The following is a 16,764-nucleotide window of genomic DNA, read 5'->3' as shown; positions in this document are numbered from 1 at the left end:
GAAGTAATATTGGAATATGCAATATTTCTCTGTTTTAATGGATATATGCACTACTAACTTTTTATAATCTTACAGCAATGTCTTTCTGTTTGCTTCTTTGTAATTATCGTGTTTGAGACTCACTGGAACCTATTGAGTCTCATACAAAAATGGTTTTCACCATGCTCATCAGCACTAGGAGTCATTCACTTGTTTTTGCAGGCGCATGGCTATTTCTGGAATGCTGCATCCCTTGTTGATAGCTCGACTTTATGCCAGAAGACTTTAAACTCTGTTCAAACCTTTTCAGTGATTTTTCCGACTGTAGATACTTCAGTTTACATCATTTCTGTCCTTATGCTCTGGCTGAAGTCTTACAATACTGAAGTCTCCGGCAAGCTTTTTGTTAAGGAAGACAGATGTATTTGGGGTGGGGGAGCATTTTGCTGTTTTGTTTGTTTACTCACTTGCTTCAGCTCTAGCTTTTCCTGGTTTAAAAATCTCCCATGTCTCTTTTCGCTGTGTTTACATTTCTCCCTTAATTCTGTGAGGATACTAATACCAATTACTTTGAAATCCATGTTTACTAATGGTGACATCTCACCTCTGGTTCAGTTTCAGTGCACTTCAGTATATTGTTACGAATGGTAGCTTTCTGCTTCCTTGGACGGAAAGCAACCTTTGATTGACTCTGAGTATCATAAACTTTACTTTGTCCAATGACCACTCTGGCTATTGTGTTACAGTGATGAGTCTATGGTGTTAAATCGGCTAGCTCAGTCACACGATGACTCAGCCCTTTAGAAACTTCTGATTGGGTCCTGGTAGAGCAGACCCAACACAGCACTCACAACTACATCTAGTTTGGCACACACACCCCCATTAAAGAATTTACCTATTAAAGACTCCTTCTGGGTTCTCTCCTGAATGTTTCAGGTGTTCAGTGGTAGCTCTCTGAGATGACCAGAAGCTCAGTATTTCTCAGTCCTCTTTGAAATCTGAGAATGATTTGTACTGCCCTCTGCTACTCTGCTCTAACACTATCCTGTGGTCTTCCTGCATACTAGTCAAAGGCACAGTGGTCTTCTATGCAAATTCCTGGAACCCTTTCCTCCCTAATACTCTTGTGTCCAAAATTCTAACTGCTTCTGCCTCCCTGAACTCTTACCTCTGACCCCATAATCTGTGATGTTGTCATGGCCTGGAACATTTCCAGAATGGAAAAGTGTCTCTAAAACTCTAGGACAATACAAGGCTAGTGACATTTGTCTTTCCGTTCACTGGGGTCAGAGATATGCTCTGTCAGTTATCAGCTTCTGGACAAAATTAGTCCATAGTTTATCTCAGCTGCTTGCCGTCCACTGTGGTGGGTGAGTGGAACAATCAATGGACCAGTTATTCTGTCATCACCAGCCATGGAAGCAATTGAAATTTTAAAAATATTTGACAATTTGAAAGACAGAGTAGGTTTAGCAGTTAAGAGGACTAACTGCTCTATTGGAGTACAGTGTTTGAATCTCAGCACCTGTAAGAGGTGACTCATAAAGGCAGAGAGCTCCAGGTTCTAGTTATCTCGTGGCCCCAGCTGGCTTCCATGAGTATTTATTCAATTGTATACACACACACACACACACACACACACACAAACACACATACAAATGATATAAATTCTTCAGAAAAAATATAAAAGTCTTGACAGCCTTTTAATGGTATAACTTTGTGAGATTCAGTTTCCTTCATGTTACAAAACTTAGAAAGACTTCATACTCAGAATGTACATCCAAAAAACACTGTAATAATCTCAGTTATCACATAATCTACATTAAGAATAGTATCTTTATTTTTAATACTAAATAAAATTGCATGTGAGCATTTCTGAGGACTAAAATAACCACTTTTTGTTGTTGTAGTTCAGAGAAGAACTGCATTTGTACGCCTATTCCATTACCAGTCGGCTTATAAATAATGTGTTTTATTACATTATCTTTTTTAAAAAGCATTTTGACCATTTGTGTTTTTCATACTTGTCTTATGTGTGGTTTAGCTTTTACTTCCCCAGGGCTACGTGTGAAGCTTAAAAAATATTTTTCACGTCTTCACTAAGTTGTTCAGGGGATACATTCTGAGATATCTTTCTGCATGGTTGAAAAAGAAGCACCATTTTGTGTAAAGTCTCATTTATTTCCCTAAGCAGATAATTATCCTAGTGAGTTTTACAAAAAGAGTTGTACTTAGACATGAGAAGAAAGTAAAGAAAGCTCAAATCATGCCAAGATGTGACACTGAGTCAGTTCTTTCTGGGCTGATGGAATCGTCTCCTTGATGATGATGATGATGATGATGATGATGATGATGATGATGAGCTCCTGGTTTTGTTTTGTTTTGTTTTGCTTTGCTTTTTGTTGTTTTGGTTTTTTTCCTTAAGATTTTGTTTCTGGCTTCCAGTTTGTCATTCATTTCTGTAATGGGCCTTTAAATGATTTTATCTTCAAAGAGGAAGCATTTACTGTGCAAAAGTGGAGGAGCCCTAGGTTGGAACTTAGAAGTTGGGGTTAGGGGTATGACTTGACCAGCTGCATTCCACTATGACTTTGTGATTCAGAGAAATTATTTACTTGATCTCAGGTGCAGAAGAGAATACACCTTTCTTACTGTGTTTTCCTTTTGCTTATTCGTTTTAACCCTGGCTTTTAAGATGGAGACTAGTGTGTGTAAAATAATACTCACTGGCAATGAAGAGCATGCAAGAGTGGGGAGTGAGAATTCCAGCAGATGGGGAAAGCTTAAAGGCTCTCCAGAGCAGACCTAAAGGTTCCCAGAGGAGGAGAATATAAAAACACAGAACTGACTGAATCACATTACGGACAAAGCTCCTTTTCATTCTGAATTCCAGTGGCATTCTCTCAGTATCACCTCTTTACCGTGATAATCTAGGGAATTATTTGTTGAGGAATACACGTTCTAATACTCACATTCTAGGCATTGCCACATAGTAGAAACAGACAAGACCTAGAGTGTAGTCCTAGCTGTGCCTCCATCTGTGTTCCTTCTGCGTGTTCCTGTATCTTATTCCTGAATATGGTATTGAGAACCCTTGGACACCCACCTGAGACCCTGACCACTGGCAACGTCCCCCTTCTCACCACATTAAAAACTGTGATTTGGAGACGGCATGTCAGACAAAGCGAAAAGCCACAGTGTCTCACTTCTCTTCAGACTCAAAAAAGGTAAACTGTTAGTTCTGACAACTTGCTGAGTTAGTTAACTCCTCACTTCTCTCTGGGCTTCTAAACTGGTCTTAACTTCATGCCAGATTTTTTTCTCCTGGGACTCAATGGTTAATCAGTGTCCGACCAAATCTGCCACAGGCCTGAGCTTGTAAGGGATTCACAGATGTGAGCTTCACTTCTCAGAGGAATCTTGAAAAGTAATTAATGAAAAATTAAAATATCACTCCTACAGAGTAAAAGAACCACACCCATATGTCTGGCCATTTCTAAAGTCCAACTAAAACATAGCATCTGATTCCAAAGCTTTGATCTTCCCACGTAGTGCTGAATATTCTTCACCCAAATTTCCTTTTCTCAGGCCCATTCAAGGCCCCACAGGCATCTGGAAACTTGGCATCATGCCTCCACCAGCTTCCTGACTCTCGTGCCCTACCTCGCTGCTCTTCAATGGTATAAATGAGGAAGACCTGTAGAGATGCTCTTTGTTTCAGAGGGCTACAGTTCTGTTTCGGAGGGCCACAGTTCGGTTTCGGAGGGCCACAGTTCTGTTTGTTTCAGAGGACCACAGTTCTGTTCCCAGCACTTACTCTGGACTGCTTTCCAATGCCTGTAGCTCCAATGGCTGGGAATCCAACAACCTTTCCTGAGTTCCACTGACACCAGGCAAACACATTAACAAGCACATGCATGCATATGAGCATGAGTACATGTGTACATGTACACACACACACACACAAACACACACACACACAAACACACACACAAACACACACACACACAAACACACACACACACACACAAACACACATACACACACACACACACACACAAAACAGTGCTTATTAAAATCCCTTAATCTTGTCTTTGAAACTTTACATCCTTGGTTCTCCAGAAGCCAGCTTTGTTCTTGCTCTGCTTGTCCTTGTATGATAAGCAAGGGGTATGATTTTTACCCCCTCTTTTCTCATTAGAACCAAAGATTTTTAGCGGGCAGGAATTTAGAGCCCATAAATATTGCTGAACATATGAAACGCTCATTTTTCTGCTCCCCGAAAGAATTTATATGGTGGTTTCCTTCTCTCTGTCTTTTTCTCTCATCTAAGCAATTATTTTCCCTTCCTGAAAGTCAAAAAGGCATTAAAGGAAATATAATAGCAAGAGGACCTTGTCACAAGTAAACTTTTTTTTTTTAATAGATGTACCTGCCTGGCATAGGAACACAGTCCTGTGCATCATGTTGAATAGCATTCAAATGACTGTCTTTGCTAAATCTTCCACCTCATTGCATCTTTGATAAAGTCAGGGCAACGGGGAGTTCAAGGTGACATGTCATCTACACAGTGTACAGCAGCGCTGCGTCCTCTCTTGTGTTTTCAAAGATCACTTTATATTGTCCATCCGTCTCAAAATAACGATGCCCCTCTTTGCTGTGGCGCTGCACTGTGAACTCCTATTCAATTTGTTATCCACCGAGCTCCCCAAATCTCACTCAGCACGACAGGTTCCTGAGTAATACCCCCATAATTTGAATCTGCGCCGAGAGTTATTTTCTTTTGGGTGCATATATTATCTCGCATGTCTTTATATTAAACCTCATCTCACTTTTTGTTCAGCCGATGCCCTGAATTATCTATATCCTGCTGTGATTGTAATATGTCATCTTCTTTATCTCCTTCACCTGCAATCTTTGTACTATTTGCAAATTTGGTCAATATCACATGAAGTTCTTTTTCAAGGTGAAAGTGCTTAGACAGAAAGTGGTGGACTGGGGCGCAGGACTGACGAAGCCCACCACACCCACAGTCCAGGCCTGGGCCTCACCCATGGCAGCCACTCTTTGAATCCGTTTTGTAAGCCAGCCTGGTTTATCCCCTGACTCTCATTATTCCCTGGACAATGCGCCTCTAATCTCTCATTGAGTTGTGTACCAGCAAGGGTCAAGTTCCCTGGGAAAAGCAGAAAAGAGCCAGGATTATTGTAAGCACCAGGGTAGAAAAGGGCAAAGGGAAACAGAGAGTCCAAACTTGCTTAACCTCTCAAATGCAGGTATTAGAAGAACGCACACTGTTAGTTAAAAGCCCAGCATTCTTTGTGTGTTCAGTGGCTCAGCTCTCTCTGTTTTTTTAACCCAATGTCCATGTTTCCCTTAGAAGTTTTCATGGAAACGTCTTTCAGCCGAAGGCTTGTATAGGTATCTCTCCCCAGATGTGCTCTCCCCAGAGGTGCCTGAATATCGAAGAGCATCACTTCACCCAAGACATATCAAACTTTTGTTAGATTTTCCAAACCACTGCAGATACACTACCCCTGTGTCTGAACTTCAGAAATGGCAGCAGTTGAGGTGCGAGTCTAAGCTCCTTGTGTGGTATGCTGAGCAGCGATCCTGATTAAGTATCCGCCTGGGTAAAGATAATGAATGGGTGGTGACTGGTGTTTTGTTTTGTCTCTGTGGCTAAGAGGTCAAGAACATTTGCTATTCTTGCCAAGAACCCAAGTTCAACTTCCAGAGCTGACAGGTGACTCCCAATGGGGTATAATCCCAATTTCAGGGTATCCAACACCCTCCTCTGGCTTCTTTATTATTATTATTATTATTATTATTATTATTATTATTAGATATTTTCTTTATTTATATTTCAAAGGTTATCCCCTTTCCTGGTTTCCCCTCCAAAAACCCCCATCTCATCCTCCTCCTCCATGCTCACCAAAGACACATACATGGTGAGCACGGTGATGTCCAGACAAAACACTGATACACATAAAGTAAAAATAAATAAAACCTTGAAAATAAAAAGAACAGCTGGGCATGGAAGAGCATGGCTTTAATCCCAGCACATATTAATCCCAGCAGGTGGATCTCTGTGAGTTTGAGGGCAGTGTAGTCTACATATCAAACTCTGGGACAGCCAGGACTACATAGAGAGACCTTTTCTCAAAAATATAATAAATAAATATATATACATAAATAAATAATTTTAAAGAACAATAGATGTAACTTTATTTTCATTGTTATTTCCAAGTTAAGTCTCCCTTTAATACCCACCTCAGTCATCTTCACAGCCTTGCCCCCAAAGCTTTTAAGTGTTTAAGATAGATACTCATCCATGGACAAATGCTATGGAATATGTTGGTGATATCCAATGAAGTCACAAATTTCACAACAGTGATTCTCTCTACTTCCAATCTTAGATCGACCTGAAATCATCAATTCATTATGTAGAGGGCTTCTATCCTACACCAGGCACTACAAACACCAGTGAATATTATGTAGTCAATGTGCCCGCAATGTGTTGCTTCTCAGTCAGCAGCTGCTCTTGGGAGTGTGTGCTACCTGCCTCTGTTGGGCAGAGGTCAAGTGTTCTGAAATAAGACTGCCTAAGCCTTCAGCCTCAAATGCCAGTGACAAAACAGTCGGTCACACATACGCAAAGAGACACATGCTAATCTGACTGTAAACTCCTCCATGTGAGAACATAGAAGCTCACGTATCCAAACTCAACCTCCCCAACAACAGAGCTTCAATGGAACTCTATTGTTCTCGGTGTTCTTATACCTAAACAACGTAGGCTTCCTTTCTCCTTTCTGGGGCTATTTGAAGATTTGGGTTTTTTTATGTTTTCCTTGGTGGGAGGAGGGGTTCCATTCGCTGTGTCTGTCTCAAGACTATTCCCCCAGTGAACGTCTAGTGAGGGGTGGAAGAGGCTCTGTGGACAACAAAGTGAAGGGGAGTAGGCAAGGAATGTGTGAGTGGGGACAGAGGGGACAATTGGACCACTGGAACTCACATAGCAGTTTACTTCATTCTTACCTGGCCATTAATTTGCAGAATTTCTTTTTAACCAGGCAAGTATGGCATTGTATCAAGTCACCCTCCAGGTTGTCTCACACCTTCATGGTAGGTCTGTTCCCCAATTAATTTTCTACTCCGTGCAGATGAAGACACTTACCAGGTGTCTGATTAGCAATGCCAGTCTCAATCTCCTTAATGTCGCCAAGGTCCAGAGCCTCAGCAAGACAACCAACACCTAGACTGCGGCTGAGGTGGGTGGCCCATGGCTCTGAGCCCATGGCTGCCTGCCTGCTTCCTCTCCTTCCTGTGAGCCCCAGTCTTCTCTTCCCTGACAACTTTTGCTCCCTATCATCCTGTCACCACTGATGGCAGGTCTGACTGTGCTGCAATCCCACACGGTTCACTTCATGGTCCTCTCTAAGGCTGCTCCCAAATTTCACCAAATGCCACAATGGATTCTGATTGGTGTTCAGGTTCAAGTGTGACCCTGCATCCTTTAAACTGGAAGCATAGCCAACGTTTACAGTAGTCTTGGGGATGGAAGATGATCTGACCGTCTCCTGGTAGACACCTGATTTCTTTGTCGAGCAAGCTTCCCTGCTTCCTACAGTTTGTGTTTTAGGAAGCTAGACTGCTCACAAAAGCCACCCCTTCTTACCTTTCATTACGGGCCTGCGTTGAGAGAGATGTAGCACTCACTCCCTCTAGAGAGTACACCATGTGTCGTGTATTAAATGCTTGTGTTTTGATGGGTGTCAATCTTTCCTATTAACTAACTAGGCTGCAGATCAAGGTTTGTGGCAGTGAGCATGAGTTAAATGCCTGCTGTGCAAACAGCGGTAAGCAAAGCATTTGGACTAAAAGCCACGCACTTTTGAGGGCTCTCTGCAAGCCAGACACAGCGCTGTATCTTTATAAACACACATTCCAATGCTTCTACTAAACTTACGAAGACAGTATTTTCCCCTTCCTTTTAAAAGGAGGGCACCCACCCGTCACTTTTTCCTGAGGTGTGAAGTTTCATGATGTCCAAGATAAAGACACGACTGAGTGGAATCAAATAGTCTACAAATTCGGATAAACGATACAGTAAACTTCCAATATTTTTAAGTTCAACTTAATGTGTATACTCGATTTTAGCCAAAATTCCTGAGAAGCAATGAACTTCACGTTCAGTCTTGAGAATACATCCTACCAGATGGCAGGATCGTCATCTGGATTATCATCGTCATTTGGGGTTTACTCACATTCTGGGGGTGTTAGTAGTGCCCAGCTAGATGCTGTTTTGCACGGCAGTGGGGCGGAACACAGTTGTCTACAACCACATCTGCCCCGCGCATTTCTCTACATCCACGAAGTTCCTGACATCCCTGACATGAATCAAAGTTCAAGGCAAACCCCACCGCGCCCTTTAAGAACTTTTTTTCCACTGCACCCACTGGGAAACAGCAGAGTTAATACGCCTACCACACTTCTCTCTGAAGAGCGTTTTAAGCTTCCTAAACCTAAACTCAGCTCCGGGTACCTCTGCATAGATGAGCCACCAGAAAGCTCGCTCTGGGACTCTCGGGGGCTAACACAGCCTCATGGGCTCCAGCATCACATGTGACTCTCCAAGAAACCCCTCCCTGCCCATCCAGCCACACACAACCTAGCATTCTTGAACCTCTCCTCCAAACACCTTCTCTCCTCCCAGCTAGAGCTCATATCTGCTGCGTACATCTGGAGTCGGACTTAAAAACTATTCTTTGGCTCATTATTTCTCCAATCCACAGCCTGTCCTTCCCGGAGGACAGAAAGTTTTTCAAATCAAACATCACATCGAGGTTGGATTTCTTTGTCTTTGTCTTTCTGCTTTTCCTGAGACACTAAAGAGAATGAAAGTTCTCGCTGGTTAGATGTAGAGAAACCAGTGGGGCAGATGGGAGGAGGCAGGAGGAGGCTGCATTAGCTCTGGTGGAAAGCCCCCGAAAACTTGGAAGACAAACTAAAGAAGGGATTCAACAATGGTGGGGTGAGATGCGTTAAAGTCATCAAAGGGTGACGGAGGGAGGGCTCAGCAGCTGAGAGGCACGCTGCTCTTGCAGCGGACCCCAGTTTAGGACCTAGCATTTATATTCCAGCTCCAAGAAATGACACTTGCTCTTCTGGCTTCCACAGAAGCCTGTGTTTATGTGCACTTACTCACATACAAACAGACACACATGTATGTAATTAAAAATAAAATCTTGTCTTTAAGCTCTCAGAAAATTCAAGGTAGATGATTTAGAACAGAAAGATGAAGTATCAGAGGCCGGATGGTAGGCAAGGAACATCTTGCCAAAAGCTCTCGCAACATGGGAGAATTTTTTTTTAACAGACTACAGCAAATCCCTTATTACAAATAATTAAATCTCTCCATGTCTCAAACAGTATCAAACACCATTTTGTAATCCCCATAGATAGCACAGTGGGCATTCCATGCTAGAAGTGAAGATGGAGTTAAACTTGCAACTCCTGACCTAGTATCCTTTCCCCCACATCACCCAACTGTGTGCCACAAACATCTCATCCCAAAACTCTTCTGTTTCATATTTTAAGTGCAGGAAGTTAAGAGAGAGAAAATCCAGTGAAAACGCATGAATGTCAATTCGACTTAAAAAAAAGAAGAAAACAAAACGAATTTAAATTAGTTGTTTTCAGGAGAGAGGGAAAGGACTGTACCCGGCTGAGTCAAAACTATGGCGGGGTCCTTTGCTTTACATGGTGTGAACTCTGGAAACTATGTGTCATATTTGAAAATGAAGTAGCTTTTGTGGATTCCGATTGTAAACATGTGGTTTAATATTACCCAAATTTAAAGCATCTTTCCAAACCAAACAAAGTGTAAAACCTTAATGGCAAAGATTCCCCCAAGGAGGAAGTCGCTTGTTATAAAACTCTGAGGACACCCAAGCAAGACCCCACTTGAGAATCGTCAGCGTGATTTTGAGCGCTTCTGTCCACTGCTCCTCGGAGTTAAATCGGGTTTTCATGGACTAGGAGTCGCCACTGCCTCCAGTGTCTCCAATCTTGCCTTTGTCCAGTCCATCCTGTACAGAAGACAACATCGAGTCTCTCTTTTTTCCACCTCTTCTTTGTGCTGCACACAGTCCAGAAGAGCTTCCACTGCATGGCCAAACTTGTTGTCCCAGAAAAAAAATGCAACCCCCCCCCCACCAGAACAGTATAACTGCAACTGCTTAGATTTGTCTGTCAGAGACCCCAGATATGAATGATTTCCATAGGGAACAAGTTGGTACCTCTGGAATTTCAGACCTATCTTATTGGCCAAAGCGTGGAGCAGCAACACTGTGTGGCCCCAAGCGGCATTGATGTTATACCATTCCACGGGAACACTGGGCAAGCAGACCCAGTCTGAAATTATTGATTGTGCCAAATTGTCCTTGTGCCAGATATGGAAGGTTGTGTTGAAGACACTGGTCTTCTTGAGCTTGTCCAGCTGCATCTGGCCATACCACATCTGGTTCTCCACTTTCTTGAGCTCATCAGGAAGCCCCAACTGCTGCCTTTTAAATTCACTATATTCCCGCTAGTACACTAGTGAGCTTCCTCCTGGTCCAGTCTCTCTGCCTCAGCCTGGACCTTCTCCAGGTTCTCTGCCACCCCCTTGCGGGGTTTTTTCCCCACATCTTCCAGTTCCTGGATCAGCCTCTTCTCCTCTAAGGAGCTCCTTCAGCTCCCTCTGTAGTTACTCACTGTCATCCCCATTCATTGGCTCCAGGATCTCCAAACAGCGTTTGTAGTTCCGACATTCATTTTCAGTGACATTGAGCAGAGTGTCCAGCTGATCTAAAAGAATATCTGTGCGTTCCTCACACAGTGGGTGAACCACATCTGTCTGGCCCGTGACCTTGAGACTCCGACTCAGGTTCTCTCCGTGGTACCACCACCATCAGATGCCTCCCCGATCAGAGTGAAGCTATTAGCACGTTCTGTAGACATCATCCTGGCTGGGAGATGAATCTTTGAGAGACACCATCCTGGTGAGTTTCGATAAACGGCTCCAGTCAGCCTCTTCCTCCTGGGTCTCTCCTGGTTTCCCCTGGTCTGTGGTGAGTAATGGACCTGTGAGTTCCTGGATGGTGACCCGGACCAAGATCTTGAAGCTCGTGTCCAGTTTCAGAGGCTGGCTACAGCACTGGCACACGAAGCTCGCCTGCATGGTGCTGCTGGACGCTTTAGATCCCTCCATGCCTCAGGGCCCCAGAGCCCGCCACCCAGGCTCATTCTACCGCGGGAGCACAGTGGTGTCGGGGTCACCCTGGAGCGAGACCTCCAGAGTTCCCATCGCCCTGTCTTCCAACACGGAAGAATTTTTAAAGGGGCCGGAAATGATGGGGTTGTTACTGGTTGGTTATCTGTGTATCCCCAGATTCACATGCTGAATGGGATAATGTCGAAAGGAAAGACTTTGGGAAGCCTATAAGGTTACTGAAGGTCATGGAGGTGAGAGAATGATGGGAAGAGAGGATGGGATGCCCCGAGAAACTGTCTCTGCCACAGAGGACAAGTGGGGCAGGGGCCACCTACAAGCGGAGATGCAGCACCAACTAGCCCATGCTATGCCGTCACCTTCTTTCCTGACTCCATCCTCCGGGGCCCTGAGAGTTAAGCTATCTAGAAGTAAGACGCTCCATCTGTGCTATCGCTTCTATTGTGAGAAGTGGCTTTTGCAACAGAGGCATCCGAGAGGCACACACCACCAGCGTAACGAGAACAAATCTACACCATCAGCCTGGATGGGGTTCTCAGTCACAACTCTGAAGGATGGAGATGCTCTGTGAAGGCCCTGAAGGCAGGGTAGCCTGAGAGGCAGAGCTCAAAGGGGACAGTTCCTTACATTAATGTGCTTCTGAAACTAAGGTCCTGCCTGCACAGGACCTTGGCTTCTCTGTCTTTTTAACATTTTCTTTCCTTTACCCAATTTATAAACATCTTATCAGAAATCTAGAACTCTTGGGTAAATGATAACCTGTGAAAATAACTGCATCAAACTCTTCTTCGGCCAGAAGGGAGCCTGTGGTGGCCACAAATGTTTGGCTTCTTGCTAATATTTGTGGTATATTTTAGACCCTTTTATTTTAAATGGTGCTTATTAGCTGCAATTTGACTTTTCGAATTATAGAAATTGAAATGTAGCAAATACCTAATCAGGGGTATGGTTTGTTTTAAACTGAATTTAAATGCCTAGCACTTAGATTAGTCGATGGGATTTTGTTCCCCAGTATTGAGTCCTAATTTTTAATTAAAAAACAAAACCCTGCTTAGTTGCCTATCATGTGTACTTAACTCAGAAAGGGTGTAGACAGAATTATAAATAAATTTCTGTGACTGTCTGTTGCTATGGTTGATATGAATCATGTGTGTTCTTAGTTTTCTGTATTTTTATTTTAAACATATTTTATTTATGCTTTATAATTTTACTACATGGACATGATTTATTTTGATCATATTCATCCCCAATTACCTTCCCTTATCACCCTCCCACTGCCTTCGAGACCCTTTTTTCTTCCAAATGATTTTTCCTTCTATTTTTATATCTTTTTATTAAAACTACATTTAAAATTTTTGTTATTATTATTTTTTATTGTTATTTTTTTTATTCGATATAATTTATTTACATTTCAAATGATTTCCCGTTTTCTAGCCCCCCCCCCACTCCCCGAAAGTCCCGTAAGCCCCCTTCTCTTCCCCTGTCCTCCCTCCCACCCCTTCCCAGTTCCCCGTTCTGGTTTTGCTGAATACTGTTTCACTGAGTCTTTCCAGAACCAGGGACCACTCCTGCTTTCTTCTTGTATCTCATTTGATGTGTGGATTATGTTTTGGGTATTCCAGTTTTCTAGGTTAATAACCACTTATTAGTGAGTGCATACCATGATTCACCTTTTGAGTCTGGGTTACCTCACTTAGTATGATGTTCTCTAGCTCCATCCATTTGCCTAAGAATTTCATGAATTCATTGTTTCTAATGGCTGAATAGTACTCCATTGTGTAGATATACCACATTTTTTGCATCCATTCTTCTGTTGAGGGATACCTGGGTTCTTTCCAGCATCTGGCAATTACAAATAGGGCTGCTATGAACATAGTAGAGCATGTATCCTTATTACATGGTGGGGAATCCTCTGGGTATATGCCCAGGAGTGGTATAGCAGGATCTTCTGGAAGTGAGGTGCCCAGTTTTCGGAGGAACCGCCAGACTGATTTCCAGAGTGGTTGTACCAATTTGCAACCCCACCAGCAGTGGAGGAGTGTTCCTCTTTCTCCGCACCCTCTCCAACACCTGCTGTCTCCTGAATTTTTAATCTTAGCCATTCTGACTGGTGTAAGATGAAATCTTAGGGTTGTTTTGATTTGCATTTCCCTAATGACTAATGAAGTTGAGCATTTTTTAAGATGCTTCTCTGCCATCCGAAGTTCTTCAGGTGAGAATTCTTTGTTTAACTCTGTACCCCATTTTTTAATAGGGTTGTTCGGTTTTCTGGAGTCTAACTTCTTGAGTTCTTTATATATATTGGATATTAGCCCTCTATCTGATGTAGGATTGGTGAAGATCTTTTCCCAATTTGTTGGTTGCCGATCTGTCCTCTTGATGGTGTCCTTTGCCTTACAGAAACTCTGTAACCTTATGAGGTCCCATTTGTCAATTCTTGCTCTTAGAGCATATGCTATTGGTGTTCTGTTCAGAAACTTTCTCCCTGTACCGATGTCCTCAAGGGTCTTCCCCAGTTTCTTTTCTATTAGCTTCAGAGTGTCTGGCTTTATGTGGAGGTCCTTGATCCATTTGGATTTGAGCTTAGTACAAGGAGACAAGGATGGATCAATTCGCATTCTTCTGCATGCTGACCTCCAGTTAAACCAGCACCATTTGTTGAAAAGGCTATCTTTTTTCCATTGGATGTTTTCAGCCTCTTTGTCGAGGATCAAGTGGCCATAGGTGTGTGGGTTCATTTCTGGATCTTCAATCCTGTTCCATTGATCCTCCTGCCTGTCACTGTACCAATACCATGCAGTTTTTAACACTATTGCTCTGTAGTATTGCTTGAGGTCAGGACCAACTAGACCATCTGAACAGTCCCATAAAGCCTAAAGAAATAGAAGGAGTCATAGAAAGTCTTCCAACCAAAAAAAGCACAGGACCAGATGGTTTCAGTGCAGAATTCTACCAGACCTTCAAAGAAGAGTTAACACCAATACTCTTCAAACTATTCCACAAAATAGAAACAGAAAGAACACTACCCAATTCCTTCTACGAAGCCAAAATTATGCTGATACCAAAGCCACAAAAAGATCCAACAAAGAAAGAGAACTTCAGACCAATTTCCCTTATGAACATCGATGCAAAAGTACTCAATAAAATTCTTGCCAACCGAATCCAAGAACACATCAAAACGATCATCCACCATGATCAAGTAGGCTTTATCCCGGGAATGCAGGGTTGGTTCAATATACGGAAATCCATCAATACAATCCACTACATAAACAAACTCAAAGAACAAAACCACATGGTCATTTCATTGGATGCTGAAAAAGCATTTGACAAAATTGCTCTTTCTCTTGATAATTGCTTAAAAGTCTTGGAGAGAACAGGAATTCAAGGCCCATACCTAAACATAGTAAAAGCAATATACAGCAAACCGGTAGCCAGCATCAAACTAAATGGAGAGAAACTTGAAGCAATCCCACTGAAATCAGGGACCAGACAAGGCTGCCCCCTTTCTCCTTATCTTTTCAATATTGTACTTGAGGTACTAGCTCGGGCAATTCGACAACATAAGGAGGTCAAAGGGATACAAATTGGAAAGGAGGAAGTCAAACTATCATTATTTGCAGACGACATGATAGTCTACCTAAGTGACCCAAAAAACTCCACTAGAGAGCTCCTACAGCTGATAAACAACTTCAGCAAAGTGGCAGGTTATAAAATCAACTCAAGCAAATCAGTGGCCTTCCTATACTCAAAGGATAAGCAGGCTGAGAAAGAAATTAGGGAAATGACCCCCTTCACAATAGCCACAAACAGTATAAAGTATCTTGGGGTGACTCTTACCAAACATGCGAAAGATCTGTATGACAAGAACTTCAAGACTCTGAAGAAGGAAATGGAAGAAGACCTCAAAAAATGGGAAAACCTCCCATGCTCATGGATCGGTAGAATCAATATAGTTAAAATGGCCATTTTGCCTAAAGCACTATACAGATTCAATGCAATACCCATCAAAATCCCAACTCAATTCTTCACAGAGTTAGAAAGAGCAATTATCAAATTCATCTGGAACAACAAAAAACCCAGGATAGCTAAAACTATTCTCAGCAACAAAAGAAAATCTGGGGGAATCATTATTATTATTTTAAATAGTGCATTCAATGTTTTTGTGCATGTGTTTGGGGGTATGCCCAGAAGAAGGTGTTGGGTCCCCAGGAACTGGACTTAAAGGAAACTGTGAGCCACACATGGATTCTGGGAACCAAACTCTAATCCTCTACAAGAACAGCAAGTCCTCTTAACCACTGAGCCCCGCTTTTAGCTTCCATGTCTCTTTTAATGACCCAGTCCTCCGGGTTTAGTTCGTACTGTTCAAATGAGCATAGGCATGTGACATTTTACTGAAGTATAGTCAACTAACCAACAAGTACACTACAAAAATAAGTAATCCCCCTTCTGATGTAGGCACTCACTGCCCATGGCCGCTTGGCTGATGGAGGGTGCCTTGTGCCCCTCTTCTGCTTGTGATAGGATGCTGGTAGGCCCAATACTGCACAGGTCTTGTGCTGGTAGCAGCTGCTGTAAGTCATTAGCACAATGACAGTGTGTACAGCGGACAGCATTTCACAGCACTCCTCCTTCTCTGCCAGCATCCTTCCTGCCTCCTCTTCCGTGGCACTGAACCTTGGCTTCTCTGTCTTTTTAACATTTTCTTTCCTTTATCCAATTTATAAACATCTTATCAGAAATCTAGAACTCTTGGGTAAAAAGATAACCTGTGAAAATAACTGCATCAAACTGTTCTTAGGAAGAAAGTCAGTTCTGAAACTTGGTGAAATGGATCTCATCCTGCTCCCAGTGGGCTTAAGGAGTAGCTGACTCCTTGCAAATTCTACCAGCCCCTAGCAGCAGAGTCAAGGAACCCTGTTAAGAGTCTTGATCTAGAATATCAGAAAAGGGACGGTCATCTTTACCACCAGGTTCTAAAGCAAGTTCTTAAAATTATCCATAGCAATAAATACCCCTCATTCCTAATTGAAATAAGACCCCAAAATGCAAACAACATGCTTCCTATGGGAATGTAAAGCACATGAACTTAGTTATATACTTTAGTGAATATTGATTCCACAACAAAGTTTGCCACAACATAAGATGCTCAAAATAGGCAAAGTCTAGCAAAAGCCAGGCTCTCGTGTGTGTGTGTGTGTGTGTGTGTGTGTGTGTGTGTGTGTGTGTGTGTGTGCTTAAGCTAATAAATAACTAGATGCAACATACAAAACAAAGACTAGCTTGTCCAGAACATTCTTCATTCTTCATTGTTAGAAACACAGAAAACTTAACACACAATAGTTTTCATTAATCTAACAATCTGTGCTGAAGGATCAAGCCTTTGACTCATCGGAACCATCCAGCCTAGATCCTGGTATGGGTATATCAATCTACTGAAGCTCCCAGCAGTTATCAAACAGTACAAGTAACTTGCAACCTGTAATAAATACCAGGTTATAAGGACACAA

At 42.5% G+C, this 16,764-nt stretch overlaps 1 pseudogene; it reads right to left on the bottom strand.

Annotated features, from left to right (window-relative positions):
• Positions 1-9,872: 9,872 nt before the first annotated feature.
• LOC127683560 (beclin-1-like) lies at positions 9,873-11,233 on the bottom strand (annotated as a pseudogene).
• Positions 11,234-16,764: the final 5,531 nt, after the last annotated feature.

Source organism: Apodemus sylvaticus, chromosome 4 (genome assembly GCF_947179515.1).
Source record: "Apodemus sylvaticus chromosome 4, mApoSyl1.1, whole genome shotgun sequence".
NCBI classification, from domain to species: domain Eukaryota; kingdom Metazoa; phylum Chordata; class Mammalia; order Rodentia; family Muridae; genus Apodemus; species Apodemus sylvaticus.
Note: the sequence above shows the minus strand (reverse complement) of the source record. Positions and strands in the feature narration are given on the sequence as shown.